General features: G+C 44.2%; 1 long non-coding RNA gene across 1 annotated transcript; it reads right to left on the reverse strand.

Moving 5' to 3' along the window:
- Window positions 1–6,832: 6,832 nt before the first annotated feature.
- On the reverse strand, window positions 6,833–11,744 carry LOC147378145 (uncharacterized). The gene is made up of 4 exons (XR_015151437.1): window positions 11,649–11,744; window positions 9,261–9,337; window positions 8,353–8,466; window positions 6,833–7,565 (listed from the first exon to the last, which is right to left on the reverse strand). It is a non-coding gene; the product is annotated as an uncharacterized LOC147378145 (long non-coding RNA).
- Window positions 11,745–12,100: the final 356 nt, after the last annotated feature.

The following is a 12,100-nucleotide window of genomic DNA, read 5'->3' on the forward strand; positions in this document are numbered from 1 at the left end:
GTTAGTATACAAGCAGCTTCACCCACTGTTGGTTTTGTCCCAGTTGCAAATGTCAATCCAGTGGAAAATGCAAATACTATCTTCATGTCATCACAAAAATAGTTTTGAGCTCACAGACACCCTCCATGGGTTTCAGGATCCCCAGAGATTCCCTAGCCCACACTTTGGGAAGCGCTTCTCTCCAGCATGATGTTGAAAAGATAAGCTGTCATCTTTTTGACAGATCTCCAAGTTTTAGCTCAAATTTCTTAATACCTCTGACTTTCACAAAAATAAACAGAGATCATTCAACCAGAGTTGGTGTTACTGACCAGGGTCCTTGGCTTCCATAATCAATGGAAACTGATCAGAGGTCAGAGAAGAAATTCAGGCCAGGCTTTACTGGGGTCCCTGCTACAGCAGGGTAGGAGGCAGTGAGAACAAGTGGCAGGTTCCCTCGCTCAGTCGCTCCCCAAGGGGAGGCGAGCTGGTTCCCTGTATGGAGTGAGGGTAGGGTTATGCTCAGGGGTTGGGCTGGAGAGATGGCTTAGATGGTCTGCTCACCCCTTAGGTGGCGCTGTGTGCAGGGGGCATGCCCAGTACTCTGCTTTTCCTCCCAAACCCCTGCTTTTACTCCTGGCTCCTCAGAAGTGGCCATTGGTCTTTTTAGTCTTCTTTGTCGATAATTACTTACTGTCCATCATTTGCTACAACTGCACATGCAAGAAGGTGTTTTTAGTCCCTTATAATTTGTTTGTATTTTGCTGCTGTATGTTTGTCCAGGTGCAAGCACTGCAGCAAAGGGTCCCAGGCCCCAGGTCCCAGCCTGTGTCACTGGAAGCAAGGGGGGGATAGAAAGATAAATAATGCTGGTGACAGTGGGAGGGTTGCCATGGCTGTTATTCCCCGAAGTACAAAATGTGTAAGCAGGACCATTGTGAGGAAGGGACATCATCTCCCAATTTGGCCCTGCAGGCTAGAGCGTGTCACCAAAAGCAGGCTTTAAATCAGGGGAATCTCCCTGAAAGCAGAGCTGACTACCCAAAAGCAAGTGAATGTGGGCTCACAAGTTTGTAACTGCAACCCAACACTCATTTGCCATTAATCAACAAAGTTAATTAGCAGATAATCACTGCCCCTTAGGGTGTGTGCTACTCAATTCTCTCAGCAGATAATTTCAAAACAAAACAAACAACCCAACTCTTTAGAAATTAGTGCAGATGTAGTCTTTTGTCTCCACCCTGTAAATAGCACACTGATGTTTTTTTCCTTCAGGATGTCTCAGCCCCTGTCAGTTCCTGGTGCCCTGTTGCCTAGATGGAGTGCATGAAGTGGGTGGGGTGAAGCAGGGCAGTATGTGCCTCAGTTGGCCAATCACTCACCAAGGTTTCCTGCGCCAGGAGATCCAGTGAACAAAACGTCTAGTCAAGGCTATGGTTTTTCCAGTGGTTATGTATGGATGTGAGAGTTGGACTGTGAAGAAAGCTGAGCGCTGAAGAATTGATGCTTTTGAACTGTGGTGTTGGAGAAGACTCTTGAGAGTCCCTTGGACTGCAAGGAGATCCAACCAGTCCATTCTGAAGATCAGCCCTGGGATTTCTTTGGAAGGAATGATGCTAAAGCTGAAACTCCAGTACTTTTGCCACCTCATGCGAAGAGTTGACTCATTGGAAAAGACCCTGATGCTGGGAGGGATTGGGGGCAGGAGGAGCAGGGGACGACAGAGGATGAGATGGCTGGATGGCATCACTGACTTGATGGACGTGAGTCTCAGTGAACTTTGGGAGTTGGTGATGGACAGGGAGGCCTGGCGTGCTGCGATTCATGGGGTCGCAAAGAGTCAGACACGACTGAGTGACTGAACTGAGCTGAACTGATAGACACCAGGTTGCGGGAGGGTTGGGGGCGGAGTACAGGGTTTATTGCAGGTGCAAAGTGAGAACAGGCAGCTCAAGCTCAAAAGACCCAGACTCCCCAGTTTTTAAAGATAGCGTGAGGGAGGGGGCTGCAGGGTATATGATCAGCTTGTGAACAATTTTCAGATGTGTGGGCATCAAGGTAAATTTTCAAGCATCATCAACGTTTTGGTTTCAACCAGTCTAGGATCTATATGCTTGTGGTAGCAGTTTCCATCTGGCGGGGGTCTGCTATCTGTAGAAACTACTTAGGAACATGTATCATGTCTTTATCTGTATTTTCAAGGGACTGTGAGTTTGGTGGCTGTGCCATGTGGCTGGTTTATAGTCTGAACTGTTCCCAGTTTCCCAGCCCAGTAGCTATTCTTTTTTCCTACGTTTTCACATTCCTAAAAATTAACTCTTGTTTTTTTTTTTAATTTTTAATTGGAGGATAATCACTTTACTATATTGTGATGGTTTCTGCCATACATCAACATGAATCAGCCTTAGGTATACATATGTCCCCTCCCCGTTGAACCTCCCTCCCACCTCCCTCCCCACCCCACCTCTCTAGGTTGTCACAGAGCACCAGCTGCCAGGAATAAGGTAGAGCAAAAGATAAAGCCTAACCATTAACTCCTGAGCCAGCTTTTGAGACTCCAGGGAGGCCTGGGAGATTAAAACCTTTTACTTCAAAGGACAGAGACATGGACTTGTCCAGTAAGTCCCCTACATACAAACTTTTCAAGTTGTAAACTTTCAAAGATGGAAACATGCATTCACATGCCTGATCACATTAAGTTAGCTCACGTTTGGCATACGTTGTCACACACGTGCATTCTCTACAAGTAGCTGTCCTTTTGTGTACTTTACTCTACAGGACTCTATAGAGCATAGTAGTACAATTCTTTATTTCAAGCTCAGGATGTCTGAAAGCAAGGATAAAAACATCAGCGATGTACCTGGTACTGCTAAGAAGCACCAGCTTGTGTACTGGACTTCTGTACTTTTCAAGATTCTGTACTGTAAGATACATTTTTTTTATTTGTTTTTTTATGTATTATTTGTGTGAAAAGTATTATAAACCTATTATGGTACAGTACTATATATATAATTGGTTGTATCAGTTGGGTACCTAGGCTAATTTTGTTGAAGAAAGCTTAAGGTGTTTTCAGTCATGCCCGACTCTTCGCAACCCCATGAACTATAGACCCGCCAGGCTCCTCTATGCATGGAATATCCCAGGCAAGAATACTGGAGTGGGTTGCCATTTTCTTCTCCAGGGGAGTCTTCCCAACCCAGGAATCGAACACAAGTCTCCTGCCTTTCCTGCACTGGCCACTGCGCCACAGTTGGACTTATGAACACGCCCTCAGAATGGAACTTGTTCGTGTGTAGGGGACTTACTGCATATGATTTCAGGAGCACTGTTTTCCTCTACTTTCTACTAAGAAAAGGAGGCTCTCTAAGCTTAGATAAGCTCCCAAGGACTGCAACAAGAGACCTATTGAAAGGCCACTATCTCCTCTAGAAGGTCCTGCTGACCCCCAAAAGGGGTGACCACTCCCTCCTTGGCCCTTCCTTACCACTTCTAGCCCACCAGGCTCCTGTTTCTTTCTGTGTCTTCTCTCTATCGGCAGGGAGATTGGTAGAAACTGTGTTTCACATGGCACCATGTACTCAGTAAGTAATCAGGGAAGGAATTCTGATGCCTAGGTCTCTGCTTTTTACCGCTGGGGAGAGAGAATCTGGAATTTGACATTTTTTTCTTTCTTCACTTTAGGGTCAACTTACAGTGGTTACCTCCACTTGAAAATAGAGATGTTGGCACACTGAGGTGGTAGGGGGGACAGGAATGCCAAAGACAAGTATGTATACTTGTATTTATTTACACCATGTGCACACCCTGCCGTGGACACTGAGTGACACAAAGGAAATCCAAAGTCCCACTTGTTTTTCTTTTTTTTTTAATATGACAGTTTGTTTGTTTTTGTTTATTCATTTTGGCTCAACCACACGACATGCAGGATCTTAGTTCCCAGACCAGGAATGGAAACCCTGCCCACGGCAGTGGAAGCACAGAGTCCTAACAGCTGGACACCCGGGGATGTCCCAAGTCCCGCTTGTTTTCTAAAGAGGAGCCCTCGGGCCAAATTTAATCACATGCTGGGAATGAAGATTAGGGTTAGGAGCACAGATGTATTTAAATAAAAGACGGAAGGAAGGCGGCTTCCCTGGGTGGTTTAGTGGTTAGGACTCTGAGCTCCCACTGCAGGAGGCAGGGCTTCCATCCCTGGTCCAGGAGCTAAGATCCTGCATGCCATCACACGTCATGAAGTGTGGCCACACACACACAAAAAAAGACAGAAAGAAGGAGTTCAAGATTTTACAATAAGGGAAACAAAACTTTTCATTATCAATAAAATACACTTAAATACCAAACACCCCTGTGTTCCATCCCTGTGATGGTGAATTTCCCAACCGGAAGGGGCCCTCTGACTGCCAGGGTGATGTCTACAGAAGTCCAGGGACTCTGGAAGAATTTAAAGTGATCAGTGAAACAGTGAGATCCAAAAGATTAAACAGAAGCTAACAAACCAAAAGAAGGAGGAAAGAGAGCAGTGGGTGCTGAAGGGACACTGACTCCAGTAGCAGAGAGGAGGACAGGGAGCCGGGACCTCTGATCTAGTCCACCCACTGCAGCAGTGTCCCCAGCAGCCTGGCAGCCACAGCCCTGCTGACCTGCCCAGCATCCCACATACCACCACGAGGATGCCTCACTCTCTGCCCAAGCCCTCAGCACCTCCACCTTATACTTAGGACAGAATCTCTACATGAGCCCCGCTGCCTCATCTCACATCCTTCCAGCATCATATGAGGTCACCGCCCTCCATGTACATTCTCCAGTCGCATTGGCCAAACCATTTAAGCTCAGGGCCCTTGCACATGCTGCTCCACAAGCCTAGAAGGCTCCTCACACCACCCCAGCCCTGCCACCGCTTCCTCTGGCTCTCTCCTGCTCATTCTGAAGCTCTTGTATAAAGTGTCCCTTCCTCAGCGGTCTTATCTGACACCTAAATACGATGCCTTTGTTCTAGCATTATTGCTCACCACACTCTAAAGCTTACATCCTCATATATGAAAACACACTTACTTTTGTGCCTCTCACTGGCTTCAGTGGAGGAATGCACTAGACATCCTGAGGACTAAAACAGAGTCAGTGGCAAAGTAAGGGAACCTTAAATGGGTTGCCCAGACCTGCTCAAGCCAGCCATAGAGTACAGTGGTGTAGAGAAGCAGGAAGAGGATGTGACCAGGGAGTGCCGCCAGACGATGGAAAGACCAAACAGACTCCACAGACAGAGGGAACCGCAGCTCTTGATAAGGCCTGGATGCGCTTGGGTGCAGCCAGTACATGGCCGGGGTCCAAGGGAATGAGGCAACATGCTCATATGCCCATGCTCACTACTGCCCATATCCTCCATCCATTTTCACCAGAGGATTATTTATTACCCTTATAGTTGTCCTCTCTTCCTTCCCAATTTCCTTGTGCTATTTCCAGCTTTCTTCCACTGTGTCAAATAATCACTTCTTGTCCCCAAGGAAGACTTCCCCACCATGGGCTGACTTTCTGAAGAAATATCATGAGACATTCACAGGGCTCTCTTTATGTTTAATTAAAATAGAGTTGATTTACAATGTTGTGCTAGTGTCAGGTACACAAAACGATTCATGTGTGTGTGTGTGTGTGTGTGTGTGTGTGTATTATTCTCTTCCATTATGGTTTATCACACAGGGTATTGACTAAAGATCCCTGTGCTGTACAGTAAGACCTCATTGTTTATTCATCCTATATATAGTAGCTTGCACCTGCTAATCCCAAATTCCCAATCCTTCCCTCTCCCACTCCCCATCCCTCTTGGCAATCACAAATCTGTTCTTTATGTCTGTGAGTCTATTTCTGTTTCGTAGATAAGTTCATTTGTGTCCTCTTTTAGACTCCACATATAATTTATATCACACGATATTTGTCTTTCTCTTTCTGACTTATTTTGCTTTGTATGATAATGTCTAGGTCCATCCATGTGGCTGTAAATGGCATTATTTCATTCTTCTCTATGGCTGAGTGATAGGGCTCTCTCTTTAATATCTTAAATGAACCCTGTAGCTTTTAATTACCCAGTATGGACACTAGTTTATTCCTGAAGTCTACTCTTATCTCCCCAGCTGTGCTGTGAGTCCAGTAAAGGAGAAAACACTTGCCTGTTGTTGGAAGACCCTTCAGCGTGATATGACAGAGACGGACATGCATGTAAACCATGACCCAGCAATTCCTGCCCGAGTTTCACCCTAGAGCAAGGTTTGCTAATGTGCATCAGGAAACTGTGAGAGTGTTCACAGCAATGCTTTCCCAGCAGCAAAAACCTTAGAAGTGACCTAATTGGCCCTCTTCAATAGAATGAATAAATCAATGTCTGCATATTTATTCAACAGAATACAATATAGCAATAAAAACCAGCACAGGGACCAAAGCATCAGTTGAATGAAAGAAGCCCATGGAAAACTATGGGATTCAGTCAACAAGAGTAAAAAGCAGGTAAAACTAAATAGTGTATTATTGAAGAGTGTATACAAATGTGGTAAAAAAAAAAAATAAAGAAAAACAAAGATGTAATCAACAAAAAATCAGGATGGATATTTATTCTATTATGAGTTCTTAAATGCACAATTTAAAAAGGAAAACAAGCAGACTAACTCAACAGCACTCAGCACAGTGGTGACATAGAATTATGTTTTGTTTCTCATAAGAATAAAAGTCTTTGAAAATAAAGGGTGAAAATGGTGGGAGGAAAGAACCAAAAATGTGGAGAGGATAAATCTGTATGTCACAGGTTAGAAAACTATAAACTATGAGTAAAGCATTAAAAAAAGGAAAAAGTTGCTCACCACCATTATTTTCTATTCATCAACTTATCTTGTTCTTGAAACTTTATTGATCGTAGAATGCCTGTAAAAGCTCGATCTTGTCAATAGTAAGTATTTGGGCAATTAGTCTTCCTGAATGTCTTGTCTCTTTAAGAATCTCTCCTTCCTACATCCATAAATGGTTTATGGATGCCAGGAAAGGTTAGGGTCCTGGTGCTCCAGGAAAGGACGTGCTTCCTCCATGGGACCATCTAGGAAGCTGGGTGTCCATGGTCCTTTCTCTTGACTCAGCACTCTCACCGGAGCTGCCGTTCCTTGGAGAACTCGAGGCCAGCTTCACTCACATAAGATCCCTACCTTCTAGGGACAGCTTGACCAAGACCCTGAGAACCTGAGAGTCACATCTCACACCCATCTGCAAGCATTTTTTCTTTGCCTTCTGGTGGCAGGTGAGAAGTGGCAACCCCCAGGTTTTTTTGTTTGTTTGTTTGTTTGAGAGGTGCATGGTCTTTGCAGGCTCTGCCTAAAGAATCAGGACAAACCACCCACTCTAGGACTCACCCAAACCTCTCTGGAAACCTCTGTTCATCTGCCTCCTCCCCACAAGAGGATGGGCACATAAAGGATGCTTGATCCACATGCTCACCTTCACTTAGTTCAGCCCCTCATGTGAGAACATTCTTTGCTGCTCCAACACTGTCTCCAGGGTCAACATTTCAACTTTGGATTCTTGGTATTTGCATTAGTCAGGATTAGGTTTGCCTGCAATTGATAAAAGATCCAAATACTGAGATTTTTTTCCACTCACATGAAGGTTAGTATATCCATTTTCTATTGCCACATAACCATTTACCACAAATGCAGCAGCTTTAAATGACAAGAAGTTACTACCTCACAGTGTCGATGCATCAGAAATCCAGGCACAGTGTGGCTCAGCTGTGTCCTCTGCTTAGAGCCTCTTAAAGCTAAAACACAGGTGTTGACAGTGCTGAGCTCTTCCCTGGATACTCTGGGAAATAACCCACTTCTAAGTTCATCCAGGTTGTTACTGGAACTCGGTTCACTGCAGCTATATGACTGAAGTCCTGTTTCCTTGACAGGTGGACCCCTTCATCTTCAAGCCAACAACCACAAATCAAATCTTCTCCTGCTTTGAATCTCTGATTTCCCCTTTTCCATGACAGCTGGAGATAGATTTCTCTTTAGCAGGACCCACACAACTTAGATTTGGTCCACCTGATTAGTTAAGGATACTCTTCACCTTAAGGTCAACTGATTAGTAACCTTAACTACATTTGCCAAGTCCATTTTGCCATGTAATGTAACATACTCATAGGATAACACCAGAGGGAAGGTCATGGGTCCAAAGTTCTGCCTTCCATGCTGATGAGGCAGTTCTGCCCTGGTCCTTAGGATCAGATTCCTTCCTGCACCACTCACCACCCCTGGAAACGGGTCCTCACCCACCATGGTCCAGGAGGCAGCATGGGGTTCACTCTGACCAGATTTTTAACGAAGTTTCCCAACAGCTGCCATGTAACACTTCTACCTGCATCCCACTGGTCCAGCTTTGTGGTTTTGTGACATCCTTTCACAGCTGCAAGGGAGGATGGGTAAAGTAAATTTATTCTGGGTGGTACTGTGCCAGGCAAGAATCCTATCACTATGAAAAGAAAAAAAAAAAAAAAAGGCAATCAGGGACCATATGTAAAAACACAATTCAGGAAAACCCAATCAAATCCTTTTTTCCTCTTTTGCAAGCTTGGCTCTCAAGATTTTACAGTCTTCGACACTTAAGCTGAAAACTGGCATTTCTGTTCCAGGCAACAACCACTTCCCCCTTTCCTGGGCAATCAGTCTCAGCCTCCAAGTCTAGACTTATTGGCAATAAGGCTAAGGGAGAGGAGGTAGATTTGGAGAAAACCTAATTCCCACACTGCATCTGAATGCAAAAGATACGGGAGGGACAGTCAGCTCCAGATGTACCATCTACCACTGCCTCGCAGGGTCTGACTCGCAGCTTTACTGATGCCTGTACAAGAGGAAAAGAACTATTGCAAGGCCATCTTTCATTCCAATAGTGAATCTCAACCTTTGCAAATACAATTCCAGTAGTCATGCCTTAAACAAGCCATATTTTTTCTTTTACAAGAAAGGAAAAATGACCTCCAATAGTGTTGTGCAATTATAGCCCCTCAAAGCATGCAGAAAAGTCACAGAAATGGAACCTACAATGAATTATTTTCCAGACTCAGTCATGCTTAAGAAATACAGCAATCAGAGCCCAGCATGAGTGGCCAGTTGCCTCCATGGCAGCTCTGCATAACTTTAAGAACCCTGGAGGCAGCTCATTACAGTCAGGGTGGGGAGGAAATTCATGCCCTGGCTTTTGGGGCCCACAGAACCCTCACTGGGATGCTCCCAGAGGAAATGGAGATTTCATAAGCAGATTCATACCTCAAGCAGTTCGTTTTTTTCCTGATGCCTATTTTTTAGAAAATGTAGTAAGTTGGCAGTTTCCAACCTAGAGAGGCCTAGAAGAAAAAAAACAGAAATTTTTAATTCTGATGAATCTGAACATACAAATTGGCTCAGTCACTTTCCAACTGTGAGAGCTTAGCAAACCAATTTAAACTCTGAGTTTTGGAGTCTTCATTTCCGGGATTAGGATATTAACATACATCCTCCATTCCCAGAGTCCCACTTTAGGGCTCTGAGTTAATAAATATGAAATTCCAGGAACATTAGCAGATCCCAGGGCGATTAGGAGTTATTGTTGTCATTGTTCACATGTTGAATCGGGATCACATCATTATTAAGAGCTGGGATGGCCGGGCTCAGCTGCAGAGACGTTTAATTAGACAATCCAAGCTACTGATCCTAAGATTCACTGGGTATTGACAGAGGTCGGAGACATCGATATTGAGTTGGAGGATGGGGTGGTTCTCATTTGATGTTCTGTCCGGGAGACAGGGAACAGCCAAGGTAACTCGACATGAAAAAGATGTCAACCTTATTTGTTATGCTCAGGAGATGCTAACATATCAGGACTCTACCTGCTCTGCCTCTGATGAAAATGGGCAAATAACAGATGGCCTTTGATACCACAGTGCCATTCCTTATCACAGCAATGTCCTTGTCAAAAGAGCTCTACCCACCAGCCCCCTTGGTATGGTCAGGATAACCCAGACAGAGGATGATCTTCTTAGAAGTGTTAGAAGAACACAAGACAATATCTGGAGAAATTCTTACTCCAACCACAGACCATGGTATTATACCCTCTCCAACTTGGATAAAGACCCATCAGCCCATCTCACAAGTCCCCAAGTCTATTTAGGGACCACAATTGAAAAACCACTGCTGGGACTGCCCTGATGGTCCAGTAGTTAAGACTCCACACTTCCACTTCAGGGGGCATGGGTTCCATCCCTGGTCTGGCAACTAAAATCCCACATGCAGCATGCATCATGACCAAGAGGAAAAAAAAGAAAACCCACTGATCTAGGGCAAGGGTCAGCAAACTACATCCTGCCAGTGGGTTGAACCCCACCTGCCACCTGTGTTTATTCAGCCCAAGAACTATGAATGGTTTTACATTTTTTAGCAGTTGGGAGAGGGTGAGGGGAAGAATTTTACAGCCCTTAAACACAGTATGAAATTCTCCATTCAATGTCCATAGATACAGGTTTATTGAAACAGAGATAGACTTACATGCTGTCTATGGCTGCTTTTGTATTACAATGGCAAAGCTGAGTCGTTGCATCAGAACCTATCTAGTTCACAAATGTTCATCGTGTTTTCCTTTACAGGAAAACCTTACTCTAGGGTGAGCCAACCACCTCACAGCACACCTGAAGGGGAAGCATTCACCTGGTTTCGTGTCCTTTGTCCAATGCTCTGGGTTTATCTGAAGATGGGCACTATCCAAAGAATCATTTCTTTAACACTTAAATATTAATAAAAGAAAAATTACCTTTCATCTTTCCCTTTCTGCTTGTATTCAAACAACAGCAATGACAGGGCAGAGGCCCGCTAAAAAATCTGACCATTATACAAAATTAATGTCACAGGAGCTCAAAGCCAATGTATTTATTAAAGTAACCCACCTAAGCAGATAGCAGCAAATAGAAAGCAGGAGGGGCCGGGAATCTAGGAACCTGTGATTCCCAGTTAGTATTTCATTTGCATTTGCATTTAAATGATAGCACATCTTGTGGCAAATTATTGCAGACTTTTTCTAGCAGGAAAAGGAGAAGAAAAATGCACTCACTGAAGGAAAGCTCTGCAAGAAGCAAAAAGTGATAAAGTTCCCCAAGCCTATTTACAAATGCAGTCAATGAAACAGAATTTTAATGAATTGTGCCACGTAATCTGGAGGGTAATGAGCTGCAAAAGCCTTTGTCAATTGCAGTGACTGGGAACTAAGTCTTTCAGTTTCAAGATCAATAAGAGAGTTCTCAGCTCTGCACTCCCCCAAAGTGGAACTCTCGGGAAAAAGGAAGTTGTCATAGGCATGCCATGTCTGCAGATCACAGCAGCAAGGCTGCCATCTGTTTCATACAACCCCCCCGCCCACCCCTTTTATTTAAATCCTGACTTCAGACCAAGAGTGAGCAAAAGACAGTTGGGAAATCAAACAACACTCTGCCTACGAGATGCCTGCCCATACAAAGTGACAACAAAAGGTTGGAGTGACTCTAATAGTAGCTCCAAATATTTCAGAAGCTGTATTGAGTTCAACTGCTGGTGTGGACCTTTGTGGGGAAGTAAAGCCCTTGACATTTGGAGTTCCTGATTTACAAAGATAAGGGGGGTGGATGGGCTGTTTGGAGATTAAGCACTGACCTAAGGCTTCCTGCTAATTCTGCCTTCCATCATTCTTCTTTCATCTGCTGTCCTCGTTACTGTGACTCCAAACAGTCACAGTCTTCTTCAGAGACCTAGAAGTTGCAAGTTATTGTATTATTCATCTTCTTCACCTCCATTGTTGCTATGGAGATGTGGTTGTTGTTATGGTCCTAATGCCACAGAACAAGAGAAATCCAGGTGGAAAAGACTTCCTCATTCAGCAATAGGTCATCAACATTTATTGAGTACCTACTACGTGGAAATATTTAGTAAGAAATCTTGGAAAGGTGGAGACAAATGAAACATCAAACCACACCCTTAACTTGCTCTTAGACTAGTGGAGGAGACAGATTCTTACATTCCTTGAATCAATTAATATACAATTTGGTTATACATTTTGTGTTTAACAGAGGTGCTAAAGAGATTATAGTTCATGTTAGGGGCCCAGT

This window comes from Bos grunniens, chromosome 2 (genome assembly GCF_055505025.1).
Source record: "Bos grunniens cultivar Pamir isolate PY7600 chromosome 2, Bosgru_T2T1.0, whole genome shotgun sequence".
NCBI classification, from domain to species: Eukaryota; Metazoa; Chordata; class Mammalia; order Artiodactyla; family Bovidae; genus Bos; species Bos grunniens.